General features: G+C 46.2%; 1 long non-coding RNA gene across 8 annotated transcripts in view; it reads left to right on the forward strand.

Moving 5' to 3' along the window:
• Positions 1-5959: 5959 nt before the first annotated feature.
• The window catches only part of LOC132357804 (uncharacterized), a 90616-nt gene continuing 83521 nt past the window's right edge, over positions 5960-13054 (forward strand). For all 8 annotated transcript variants that reach the window (XR_009500327.1, XR_009500322.1, XR_009500331.1 and 5 more), the window contains exon 1: positions 5960-6192. This is a non-coding gene — a long non-coding RNA (uncharacterized LOC132357804). The remainder of the gene's footprint in view (positions 6193-13054) is intronic.

Genomic DNA, 13054 nt, shown 5'->3' on the forward strand with positions numbered 1-13054 from the left:
CCGTTTCATCCTTGATTTGTTTCCTCTTGCAGTTGTATCCCCTGCCTCAGATCAGGGTCTTCCTCCTTCCATGGCTGCGTCTCCGATTTCCCCGACTTCTGTTTTTGTGTTACATGGGTGAAAACGTTGAGGTGTGGATTAGCTGCCCCCCATTTCCGTTCAGGTAAATGCCACTCCTGTGTTCAGTACTCTTTGTCAGCAGAGACAAAGTGGCATTTGGCTTAAAAGCGCCTCATGACTTCAACATTTCCCCGCTACAGAAAAAGCGTTAATCATCGTTACAATGCTCCCCAGAGCGGCCAGCTGAATCCTCCCCCTACTTGCCCAATTATTAACCAAAACATCACTCCTTTTTTGCCTGGTACGGCAACAAAAGGGATAGTTTTATTTAGCGAGATTTTAAAATCAAGACGGGAATAAGTTACACAGTTAATGTGATATAGGCTAGGTGAGCTAAAATATGATGCAAAAGAGTTTGTTACAGTGGAACAGACTTAATGTTTTGTTTTATAAGAAATATAACTGACCAGAAGGAACTAGGAAGGAAAAAACTCATCAAAACCCACCAGGCAGGGCTTGTAGACCCCACGCAACGAACCTTCTTCAGGGTTGGGCTCCCTCTTCGGACACAAGGCCACTGCGTTTCTGGGCCCGGAGCATCGCTCAGAGTTAGCAAGGATGCTGACTGAGGTCGATAGGAGGCTTTCCTCAGAGTTCTTCATGCCCACGATAAGGATACTCTTTATTCTTCCCTGGGTATAAAATGTCCCCAAAGGGTTGTGGGTTTCTCTTGGCCAAAGGTCAGTTCTCCGCTCTCCACCTGGAGAGCTCCTTGTTCAAGAAGTAGGTTTAAGGGGGGACTTCCCCGGCGGTCCAGTGGTTAGGGCTCCACGCTTCCACTGCAGGGGGCACGGGTTTGACCCCTGGTCGGGGAACTAAGATCCTGCAAGCCACGGCAAAAAAAAAAAAAGAAATAGGTTTAAAAAAATACAAGATGATTTCATTCTGCCGTCATGGGCTCATGACAAGGACTCCCAAGTCTCATGAATCATCCAAAATTGTGTGCGAAAGTTTGTTTCTTGTGAGTAAATATAATGCCAACTCTCCAGGTATTGGTGGTTTCCGCATAGGAGTAAACGGCTGTTTACGCATCATCTGTTATTAACATATAGTACACAAACCAAATGAGCATCTTCCGGGAGTTTTCACGCAAGACGGCGATTCTTTATTTTATGGGAACTCGTCTGCAGAGGTAGCTGGCAGCGGTGCTGACCTTCGGCTGTGCCCTCAGGCAAGGAGGTCACTGTGTTCCCCGCCTGGGTCCTTGGTCTCGCTAATCAATAGAAATTGATTAGAAGCCAGATGAGGGATTCAGGCGAGGCTGTACTGGGGCTTGTCCTGCAGTGGGCGGGAGTGAAAACAAGTTACAGGTGCCTTGCTCGTTCCCTGAGTGCGAGCTGGTTCCTTAACGGGCTGAGGGTGGGAGTAGTTGGGTGGGTTGGGGTGGAGGGATGGCTTATGGGGTCTGCCCACCCCTTGGTGGTGCCACGCAGGACCGTGCTTTTGCTGACACCACCTCAGAAATGGCAGTTGGGTTTTGGTCTTTTCGTATCTTATTGTTTATAATTTCCTACAGCTGTGTGCGGTTATTTTTAGTTCCTTATAGTTTCTTCGTATTTTGCTGCTGGAGGAGAGGTGTGTCCAGGTGCAAGCCCTGCCACAAAGGGTCGCGGGTCCCAGCCCGTCTCAACTGCAGTTCCCACAGTTTCAGTTCCCACGGTTTCAGGAAGGGGCCTCATGGGTGTTGTATACAGCCGGTTCTGGATGTCAGTGTGGCGATTGTGTACAGCCGGTTCTGGCTGCCACTGTGCTTATTCTCACCTCTTGGTTATAGGTCCCAGCTGGTTTTGCCTCGTCCTTTCGCACCGAGTTTGCCATGTGGTGTTCGGTTAGCCGTGTTGCAGGCTGTGAGTATTCGTACGGACACTTTGGGGCCCAAAGATACGAATGCTTTGCGATTCAAATACAGAGCACAAAAATGTGACCTTAGCATGGGATTGCTTGCAGGGCATGTACTTGTCCAAATGTGTTCTATCATGTCTTAACGGTGCTTTAAAACTTTATCCCATAACTCAGTTTTTCACACTTAAATCGCACTTTGTTTTTTATTGACCCTAAAATGAAGTTTGCTGGTGTATTCCACAAATTGCTATATGGGACCTGCAGGTGTGCTGATTGCTATAATTTGTAAAACCATTTGTAAAATCGTGCTGCATCTGTTTGCTCGGGCTACTATAAAATAGCCCAGACTGGGGGCGCCTATAAACATCAGGCATCTATCTCTCCCAGTCCTGGAGGCTAGAATCTGAGATCTGACGGTCAGCAGGGCTGGTTCCTCCTGAGGCCTCTCTCCTGGGCGTGTAGACGGCCCTCTCCTCCCTGTGTCCTCACAGGGTCGTCCCTCTGTGTGTGTCTGTGTCCTTATCTCCTCTTCTTACAAGGACAGCAGTCCTGTGGGATCAGGACCCACCCTAATGACCTCATTGTACCTTCGTCCCCTCTTTGAAGACCTCATCTCCAAATACTGTCACGTTCTGAGGTCCTGGGGGCTAGGACTTCAACACGTGAATTTGGAGGGGACAGAATTCAGCCTATAGCACATAAAGGGACAATTTAACACAACCAGATACAACCATACCCCTGCGTATGTATGTAGACCCCTCTTCTCACTGTTACTATGTCCACTTTTCCTTTGGGGGTGGACTGGTCCTCATGTGCTTTCACCAGTGAACCTGAATTTATTATGCACCTCAATTTTATAGCCGGCATCAAAGGCATTACCAAAATCCCAATGAAATGACTCCTGATACCTTAGTTTTTCCTACTAATTGGGCGTTTCTATTACAGGCCATTCTGTTCATCTGACTTGATTTGCTTTTCATGGGTCTATGCTTCTGTCTTCCCCTGATTTGGTCATTCATGGGTTATATATAGATTATGGGGAAAGAGGAACATCACAGAGGAAAATCAGATTAGTCCATGTTCCCGGACAGGCAAAGCCAAACTCACCTCATTTCATCCTTTATTAGGATCATCCTTTTTTGTGAAATCCCTGCATCTCATGATTCAAAACTAATCGTCGGTGGATTGTTTATGCTTTTAATCCTCCTTAGTATTCTTTTATGTATGGTAGTCATTTCTGAATATATTCACCTTGGAAAAATGTAATATATGTCATAAAGCTCCATTTCCCTGTTTCCATCCAGCTTTTTTTTTTTTTTTATAAATTTATTTTTGGCTGTGTTGGGTCTTCGTTGCTGTGTGCGGGCTTTCTCTAGTTGCAGCGAGTGGGGGCCACTCTTCGTTGCGGTGCGTGGGCTTCTCATTGTGGTGGCTTCTCTTGTTGCAGAGCACGGGCTCTAGGCGCGCGGGTTTCAGTAGTTGTGGCACGCAGGCTCAGTAGCTGTGGCTCACGGGCTCTCGAGCGCAGGCTCGGTAGTTGTGGCACGCAGGCTCAGTAGTTGTGGCACACAGGCTTAGTTACTCTGCAGCATGTGGGATCTTTCTGGACCAGAGCTCCAACCCGTGTGCCCTGCATTGGCAGGCGGATTCTTAACCACTGTGCCACCAGGGAAATCCCCATCCAGCTTCCTGATCTAGTAGGAAATGCAATTTTGAAAATTGTGCACACATAATGTGTGTACAAACTATATGTGCATATAATTGTATATAAATAACTATATATACAAGTTATGTTTTATATATTTACATCATGTAATATACATATGTGTGTGTTAAGAGGTAGATTTCACATTGTCATTTTTCATCTTTTAAAAAATTTTTTTATTGAAGTATAGTTGGCATACAGTATTATGTTATATAATATAGTGATTCACAATTGTTAAATATGATAGTCCATTTATAGTTATTACAAAATATTAGCTGTACTCCCTGTGCTGTACAGTATATCCTAGTAGCTTATTTTATATGTAATAGTTTGTATCTCTTAACTGCCCCCATCTTGCCCCTCCCCACTCCCTCTCCGCACTGGGGACCACTAGTTTGTTCTCTGTATCTGTGAGCCTGCTTCTGTTTTGTTATACAGTATCCACTACTTTGTTGTATTTTTTAGATTCCACATATAAGTGAGATCATACAGCATTTGTCTTTCTCTCTCTGACTTATTCCACTTAGCATAATACCCTCAAGGTCCATCCACGTGGCTGCAAATGGCATTATTTCATTCTTTTTTAAGGGCTGAGTAGTGTTCCACTGTATAAATGTACCACATCTTCTTCATCCATTCCTCTGTTGATGGACATTGAGGTTGCTTCTGAGGGTGGGGCTTTAATCCAGTATAACCAGTGTCATTATAAGAAGAGAAGACACAGAGAGAGACACTGAGAGGAGAAGCCATGTGACGATGGAGCAGAGATTGGTGAAATGTGTCTACAAGCCAAGGACCAGCAAAGATGGCTGGCAGCCCCCAGAATCTGGAGAGAAACCTACAAGAGATTCTCCCCTGGAGCCTCCGGAAGGAACCAGCCTTGCCCGCACCTTGATCTGAGACGTCTGATCTCCAGAACTGAGAGAAGATACTTTTCTGTTGGTTTCAGCTGCCTGGTGTGTGGTCCTGTGTGATGGCGGCCCCGGGGAAACTAATACAGGTGTATGCACTCAGGGGGTTCATCAAACTGCATGGCCTGGCCGCGTCGGTGTTCAGGGCAACGTAATATTAAATGAACGACATCCAGTGAGTGGTCGCCGTTTCTCTGTGTTCTCCGGGGGAATCCACTGCATTGCTCTCCCAGGCACACCGTGTATGATATGTGATGTGGGCTGTTTAGACTCACTGGTCCGAAATGCTTACCCTCCATCATCCTCCGATGGCCTTCCATCTACAGAGCAGGCTGTGGTTTGTTAGCAGGATACAGTATATCAGGGGCTTTCAGATCTGTCTTCTCACTTAATTCTCTGCAGATGTTGAGAGAAAGGCCCTATTAATATCCCCCTTTATCCAACGTGGGCACTCTGGGGCCCCTAAGATGAGGAATAAGGGAGTGGGCTTTTATACCCAGATCTTCTGCCCTCCCTAATCAGCAAGTGCTTCCTCAACCTGGTTCTGCATCCAGTTTAGTCCAGACACCCCATAAAAACACACATTCCTGGGCCCCGTCCTCTGAGAGTGACCTGGGTAGATGTCAGGTCGACAGTATTTTTAAGAAGTTCCTCCAATGATTCTATCGCTGGCCCCACAGAGAGGCGCTCAGGGAAAACACTGAGATTGTTTGCAATTTCGTCATCACCTCTCTGGGTTAACAAGAGCCTTGGTCTCATTTCTGGAAGAAGGAAAGAATTCAAGAACTGTTTTCTTTGCACGTGCGCTATGCCCGATATTCAAGCCACAGTGTTGCAAAAAGTAAGATGACTTTATTTGCATGTCCCGTGGCACATCAGACGTGGTTTCAGGAATTAGTTTGCAACAGCACGGAAATCATGGACCAGCTTAAACTGGTTTTGCCTCCTTAAATAGGTTGTTGATTAATCAAGCTGAAACAGCACCAGCTTAACCTGGTTTCGCCTCATTTAATAGGTCGTTGATTCATCAATCTTCGAGTTATTTTACAGAGACAGCACTGCACATGCTTAAGACGGGAGCCCATGTTTCTAGGGTGACCTCGGAACCAAGACTCTTCAGTCTACAGAACTTAAGAACTAGAAATGTTACCACTGGAGCCCTTTATGAAGCGAGAACCCCTTCAATAAGGAAAATCTGGCTTCCAGCTGCAGGAGTAGCTTATATGGCCTGATTTGAGCCTAGCCAATCAGCTTCCAAGCTTGAAACTCCCTAACCGCTTAAAGTTCACTCCAGACGCTGAATCGTGGGTTTGAGAGCTCAGCCTCTTGCTGGTTGACCTGACAGTGAAGCTCTTCGTGTTCTGGGAAAGCTGGTGCCGTAGCATTGGCTTCTGTGCACGTCGGGCGGTGAGCCTTTGCTCCGTGACAAGTCTTGGGGGCGCTTGTCACACGCTGAGTCACCTAAAGATACTGTGTCTCTGTCAGTGTGCCCCCACAAGCCCCACCGGCCGGAAGAGAGGTCTGAGACGTGTGTCCAGGAGGGATGACAAGCCGCTGGCGCCGTTTTTCATGGTGCTGTTGGGCAGGATCCTGTGCCGTGAATGGGGTGCAGAGGTAAGAATGCGGGTGCCGTTAGGTGTGCAGCCTGGGCTGGGTTCCCACGTGCTTTCTACAGAGCCACATGCAATCCCGTTCAGCCTCACGGAGGGAGAGGAGGCTTACACTCTCCCCGGTTCAAATAGGGTCACCCGGGGGAAAAGAAAGAACCATTAAGACTCCAACAGCAGTCTCCACGAATTGTTGCCAAACTTGCATATGGTGGAGCTGGATGGAATATGACACCCGGAAAGACGCCTGCACCCACCCTGCCCATCTTTGTTTTGTGCCCCATCTTTTTCATCCAGCCCAGGCTGTGGTCACTCGTGGACTTGGTCTGACAGCCGTGGGAGAGAAATGGGCTGAATTCTTAATAAGTTGGACCATTGTCAAAGCAAGGTGGGGAATCCAGGCTAAATACCATCTGGAAATGAAGATGCATTTTCTAATTACTGGAATCGTATGTCTTTCGATGTATCAGTTTGAGTGGAAATTGTGATTTTTTACCTCACTTTGCAATTTGTGCTGTTTTTGGAAATCTGTAAAAAACTGAATCGAGTACACCTGAAACTAATAGACTATACAGCAACTATAGTTCAATTAGAAAACCCTGTAGGTTTTAAAAACCTAATTCAAGGCCAAATCAAGAGGTAACTGATTAAAACCTGAAACTTTCTCAAGACAGTGAGTGTATATTCCCAGTAGAGTAGCTAGAATTAACGCTTTCCTGGTGCCTGTATCATAATCTTATATGGGGCCTTTGGCTGCGTGTGTTAAACATTTCCCAGACTATTGGTCCCATCTGCCCTTGCTGCCCCTCCCTCCCCCCGAAAAACCATTCTGGTTGATTATCTGGTGAAAATCTGGCTTTGAAGCAAGGCACTGCCCTTCTCTTCCATGCTTCAAATTCCCCATCAGACCCTCAGCCCAGCGGCTGTGTTACCCAGCAAATAACTAATAGACGATTGTCCATTACTCAGTTTCTCTGAGACCATATCTAGTCACCCCAGACCTTCTCTGCAGGTGCATTTAACACGGAGAAGACTGTACCGTGTTTCATGTTTTATATCCAAGTGACTTCTCCCGTGTAAGCCCCGTGAGGGCAGGGTCTGTGCCCCACTGGGGTACACGGGGAAATTCACAGGATGCCCACCTACCCAGGCCTGTTCGCCAGCCGCGTTGAGGGCAGCGCTTGCAGATAATTGCTACCAAACCAGGCTTGAGTCCCGTGCTCAGGAAAGCCCGACTCCTGACCCCGGGCTGTGGTGAAGGAAAGAGCAGCGTTTGTCTGCAAGACGCCCCACGTGCGGCCAAGTGTAGAGAAGGGCAGCTCATGCCCAAGAGACCCGAACTCCCCGAAGGCCTTCAGGGAAAGGTGTTTAAACCAGGGCGAGGGAGAGGGTTTCGGGTGCGAGATCAGCTCGTGGACGGTGTTCGGCTTGGTTGGTGGGGACCTAGGAGTCCACGTCGTCAACCTTCTGATTCCAACCACCTGGGGTCTCCGTGCTGGTGGGCGGCACGCAGGTAACTGCTCCCACCTGGTGTGGCTTTCAGTCTCTGCAAAGCAACACAAAGGCCGTGGCTCAGAATATGACCTGTAGCCCTTAGGGAGGCACTGAAAGTCCTTGACTTTGTTTAGTGGCTTAAACTATTACAGTTTTTGTCTTGCTTGACTGTGTTCCTTTGTTTCTATATTTTCTCACTTCTCTGATTAAATTTGCTCTCTGGAGATCGGGGAAGGCCTAGGAGGCTAAAGCTTTTCTTAGAAACGAGAGGCAGGGGGCATGGGGGGAGGGGTCCATCCCCTGGTCTGTCACAACATCCATAAGTTGTATATTCATGTCCTCATACTAGGGAAACACCAGCTGCTTCCCCACCTAATGCTCCCAGAGGGAAGGTATCTTTTATCCCATGAAGAAAAAGGGGCCTTTTTTTTTTTAATCATAGAGTTTAATTTTTTTCCCGTTTCTTCTTCGTGGAGACTGGTCTTTGTGCCTTTTCCTCAGCTCCCACCACCCCCCAGCTTTTATTTATTTTTTTATCTGTACCCTGGAGTCTGTCCCTTTCATCCTTGATTTGTTTCCTCTTGCAGTTGTATCCCCTGCCTCAGATCAGGGTCTTCCTCCTTCCATGGCTGCGTCTCCGATTTCCCCGACTTCTGTTTTTGTGTTACATGGGTGAAAACGTTGAGGTGTGGATTAGCTGCCCCCCATTTCCGTTCAGGTAAATGCCACTCCTGTGTTCAGTACTCTTTGTCAGCAGAGGCGAAGTGGCATTTGGCTTAAAAGCGCCTCATGACTTCAACATTTCCCCGCTACAGAAAAAGCGTTAATCATCGTTACAATGCTCCCCAGAGCGGCCAGCTGAATCCTCCCCCTACTTGCCCAATTATTAACCAAAACATCACTCCTTTTTTGCCTGGTACGACAACAAAAGCGATAGTTTTATTTAGCGAGATTTTAAAATCAAGACGGGAATAAGTTACACAGTTAATGTGGTAATAGGCTAGGTGAGCTAAAATATGACGCAAAAGAGTTTGTTACAGTGGAACACACTTATGTTTTGTTTTATAAGAAATATAACTGACCAGAAGGAACTAGGAAGGAAAAAACTCATCAAAACCCACCAGGCAGGGCTTGTAGACCCCACGCAACGAACCTTCTTCAGGGTTGGGCTCCCTCTTCGGACACAAGGCCACTGCGTTTCTGGGCCCGGAGCATCGCTCAGAGTTAGCAAGGATGCTGACTGAGGTCGATAGGAGGCTTTCCTCAGAGTTCTTCATGCCCACGATAAGGATACTCTTTATTCTTCCCTGGGTATAAAATGTCCCCAAAGGGTTGTGGGTTTCTCTTGGCCAAAGGTCAGTTCTCCGCTCTCCACCTGGAGAGCTCCTTGTTCAAGAAGTAGGTTTAAGGGGGGACTTCCCCGGCGGTCCAGGGGCTAGGGCTCCACGCTTCCACTGCAGGGGGCACGGGTTTGATCCCTGGTCGGGGAACTAAGATCCTGCAAGCCACGGCAAAAAAAAAGAAAAGAAATAGGTTTAAAAAAATACAAGATGATTTCATTCTGCCATCATGGGCTCATGAGAGGAACTCCCAAGTCTCATGAATCATCCAAAATTGTGTGCGAAAGTTTGTTTCTTGTGAGTAAATATAATGCCAACTCTCCAGGTATTGGTGGTTTCCGCATAGGAGTAAACGGCTGTTTACGCATCATCTGTTATTAACATATAGTACACAAACCAAATGAGCATCTTCCGGGAGTTTTCACGCAAGACGGCGATTCTTTATTTTATGGGAACTCGTCTGCAGAGGTAGCTGGCAGCGGTGCTGACCTTCGGCTGTGCCCTCAGGCAAGGAGGTCACTGTGTTCCCCGCCTGGGTCCTTGGTCTCGCTAATCAATAGAAATTGATTAGAAGCCAGATGAGGGATTCAGGCGAGGCTGTACTGGGGCTTGTCCTGCAGTGGGCGGGAGTGAAAACAAGTTACAGGTGCCTTGCTCGTTCCCTGAGTGCGAGCTGGTTCCTTAACGGGCTGAGGGTGGGAGTAGTTGGGTGGGTTGGGGTGGAGGGATGGCTTATGGGGTCTGCCCACCCCTTGGTGGTGCCACGCAGGACCGTGCTTTTGCTGACACCACCTCAGAAATGGCAGTTGGGTTTTGGTCTTTTCGTATCTTATTGTTTATAATTTCCCACAGCTGTGTGCGGTTATTTTTAGTTCCTTATAGTTTCTTTGTATTTTGCTGCTGGAGGAGAGGTGTGTCCAGGGGCAAGCCCTGCCGCAAAGGGTCCCGGGTCCAGGCCCGTCTCAATTGCAAGTCCCACAGTTTCAGGAAGCGGCATCATGGGTGTTGTATACAGCCGGTTCTGGATGTCAGTGTGGCGATTGTGTACAGCCGGTTCTGGATGCCACTGTGCTTATTCTCACCTCTTGGTTATGGGTCCCAGCTGGTTTTGCCTCGTCCTTTCGCACCGAGTTTGCCATGTGGTGTTCGGTTAGCCGTGCTGCAGGCTGTGAGTATTCGTACGGACACTTTGGGGCCCAAAGATACGAATGCTTTGCGATTCAAATACAGATCACAAAAATGTGACCTTAGTATGGGATTGCTTGCAGGGCATGTACTTGTCCAAATGTGTTCTATCATGTCTTAACGGTGCTTTAAAACTTTATCCCATAACTCAGTTTTTCACACTTAAATCGCACTTTGTTTTTTATTGACCCTAAAATGAAGTTTGCTGGTGTATTCCACAAATTGCTATATGGGACCTGCAGGTGTGCTGATTGCTATAATTTTTATAACTGTTTGTAAAATCGTGCTGCATCTGTTTGCTCGGGCTACTATAAAATAGCCCAGACTGAGGGCGCCTATAAACATCAGGCATCTATCTCTCCCAGTCCTGGAGGCTAGAGTCTGAGATCCAAGGGTCAGCAGGGCTGGTTCCTCCTGAGGCCTCTCTCCTGGGCTTGTAGACGGCCCTCTCCTCCCTGTGTCCTCACGTGGTCTTCTCTCTGTGTGTGTCTGTGTCCTGATCTCCTCTTCTTATAAGGACACCTGTCCTTTGGGATCAGGACCCACCCTAATGACCTCATTGTACCTTCGTCCCCTCTTTGAAGACCTCATCTCCAAATACTGTCACGTTCTGAGGTCCTGGGGGCTAGGACTTCAACACGTGAATTTGGAGGGGACAGAATTCAGCCTATAGCACATAAAGGGACAATTTAACACAGCCAGATACAACCATACTCCTGCGTATGTATGTAGACCCCTCTTCTCACTGTTACTATGTCCACTTTTCCATTGGGGGTGCACTGGTCCTCATGTGCTTTCACCAGTGAACCTGAGTTTATTATGCACCTCAATTTTATAGCCGGCATCAAAGGCATTACCAAAATCCCAATGAAATGACTCCTGATACCTTAGTTTTTCCTACTAATTGGGCGTTTCTATTACAGGCCATTCTGTTCATCTGACTTGATTTGCTTTTCACGGGTCTATGCTTCTGTCTTCCCCTGATTTGGTCATTCATGGGTTATATATAGATTATGGGGAAAGAGGAACATCACAGAGGAAGATTAGATTAGTCCATGTTCCCGGACAGGCAAAGCCAGACGCACCTCGTTTCATCCTTTATTAGGGTCATCCTTTTTTGTGAAATCCCTGCGTCTCATGATCCAAAACTAATCGTCGGTGGATTGTTTATGCTTTTAATCCTCCTTAGTATTCTTTTATGTATGGTAGTCATTTCTGAATATATTCACCTTGGGAAAAATGTAATATGTCATAAAGCTCCATTTCCCTGTATTCATCCAGCTTCTTTTTTTTTTTTATAAATTTATTTATTTTTGGCTGCGTTGGGTCTTCATTGCTGCGTGTGGGCTTTCTGTAGTTGCAGCGAGCAGGGGCTACTCTTCATTGTCATGCGTGGGCTTCTCATTGTGGTGGCTTCTCTTGTTGCATAGCACGGGCTCTAGGTGCGTGGGTTTCAGTAGTTGTGGCTCACGGGCTCTCGAGCGCAGGCTTCAGTAGTTGTGGCACGCAGGCTCAGTAGTTGTGGCTCCCGGGCTCTAGAGCACAGGCTTAGTAGTTGTGGCACACGGGCTTAGTTACTCCACAGCATGTGGGATCTTTCCAGACCAGGGCTCGAACCCGTGTGCCCTGCATTGGCAGGCGGATTCTTAACCACTGTGCCACCAGGGAGGTCCCCATCCAGCTTCTTGATCTAGTAGGAAATGTTATTTTGAAAATTGTGCACATGTAATGTGTGTGCAAACTATTTGTGCATATAATTATATATAAATAACTATATATACAAGTTGTGTTTTATATATATTTGTGTACATCACGTAATATACATATGTGTGTCGTAAGAGGTAGATTTCACATGTCATTTTTCATCTTTTAAAAAATTTTTTTATTGAAGTATAGTTGGCATACAGTATTATGTTATACAATATAGTGATTCATAATTGTTAAATGTGATAGTCCATTTATAGTTATTATAAAATATTAGCTGTACTCCCTGTGCTGTACAGTATATCCTAGTAGCTTATTTTATACGTAATAGTTTGTATCTCTTAACTGCCCCCATCTTGCCCCTCCCCACTCCCTCTCCACACTGGGGACCACTAGTTTGTTCTCTGTATCTGTGAGTCTGCTTCTGCTTTGTTATATTCACTAGTTTGTTGTATTTTTTTTAGATTCCACATATAAGTGATATCATGATATTTGTTTTTCTGTCTGACTTACTTCACTTAGTATGATCATCTCTAGGTCCATACATGTTGCTGCAAATGGTATTATTTCATTCTTTTTTTTTTTATGGCTGAGTAGTATCCCATTGTATATATGCACCACATCTTCTTTATCCATTCATCTGTTGATGGACATTTAGGTTGCTTGCATGTCCTGGCTATTGTAAATAGTGCTGCAGTGAACATTGGGGTGCATGTGTCTTTTCTAATTAGAATTTTCTCCCAGACATATGCCCAGGAGTGGGATTGCTGGACCATGTGGCAACTCTACTTTGTAGTTTCTTAATTTTCTGAGGTACCTCCATACTGTTCTCCACAGTGGCTGCACCACTTTCCATTCCCACCAACAGTATATACATATTATGTGGTTTTTACCACAAACATTGAGCATCTAGTGAGTTTCTTCCAAACCTGTCATGTTACTGATGAAGAATCAGTTTTTGAGGCAGGTAGAGACTGGAGACTGATCGTCTTTCGATATGTGGGCATAAAATAATAGAAATGACATTTCTATTCCATTTGTTTGATTTTTTTTCAACACTGCACCTGGTGCTAGGGCTGTTGATGTTGCTGAAATAAAGTCATTCAAATTATCCAAAATTATTTTAAACAGTGACAAACTAGGGAA

The sequence above is a fragment of the Balaenoptera ricei genome, chromosome X (assembly GCF_028023285.1).
Source record: "Balaenoptera ricei isolate mBalRic1 chromosome X, mBalRic1.hap2, whole genome shotgun sequence".
In the NCBI taxonomy this organism is placed as follows: domain Eukaryota; kingdom Metazoa; phylum Chordata; class Mammalia; order Artiodactyla; family Balaenopteridae; genus Balaenoptera; species Balaenoptera ricei.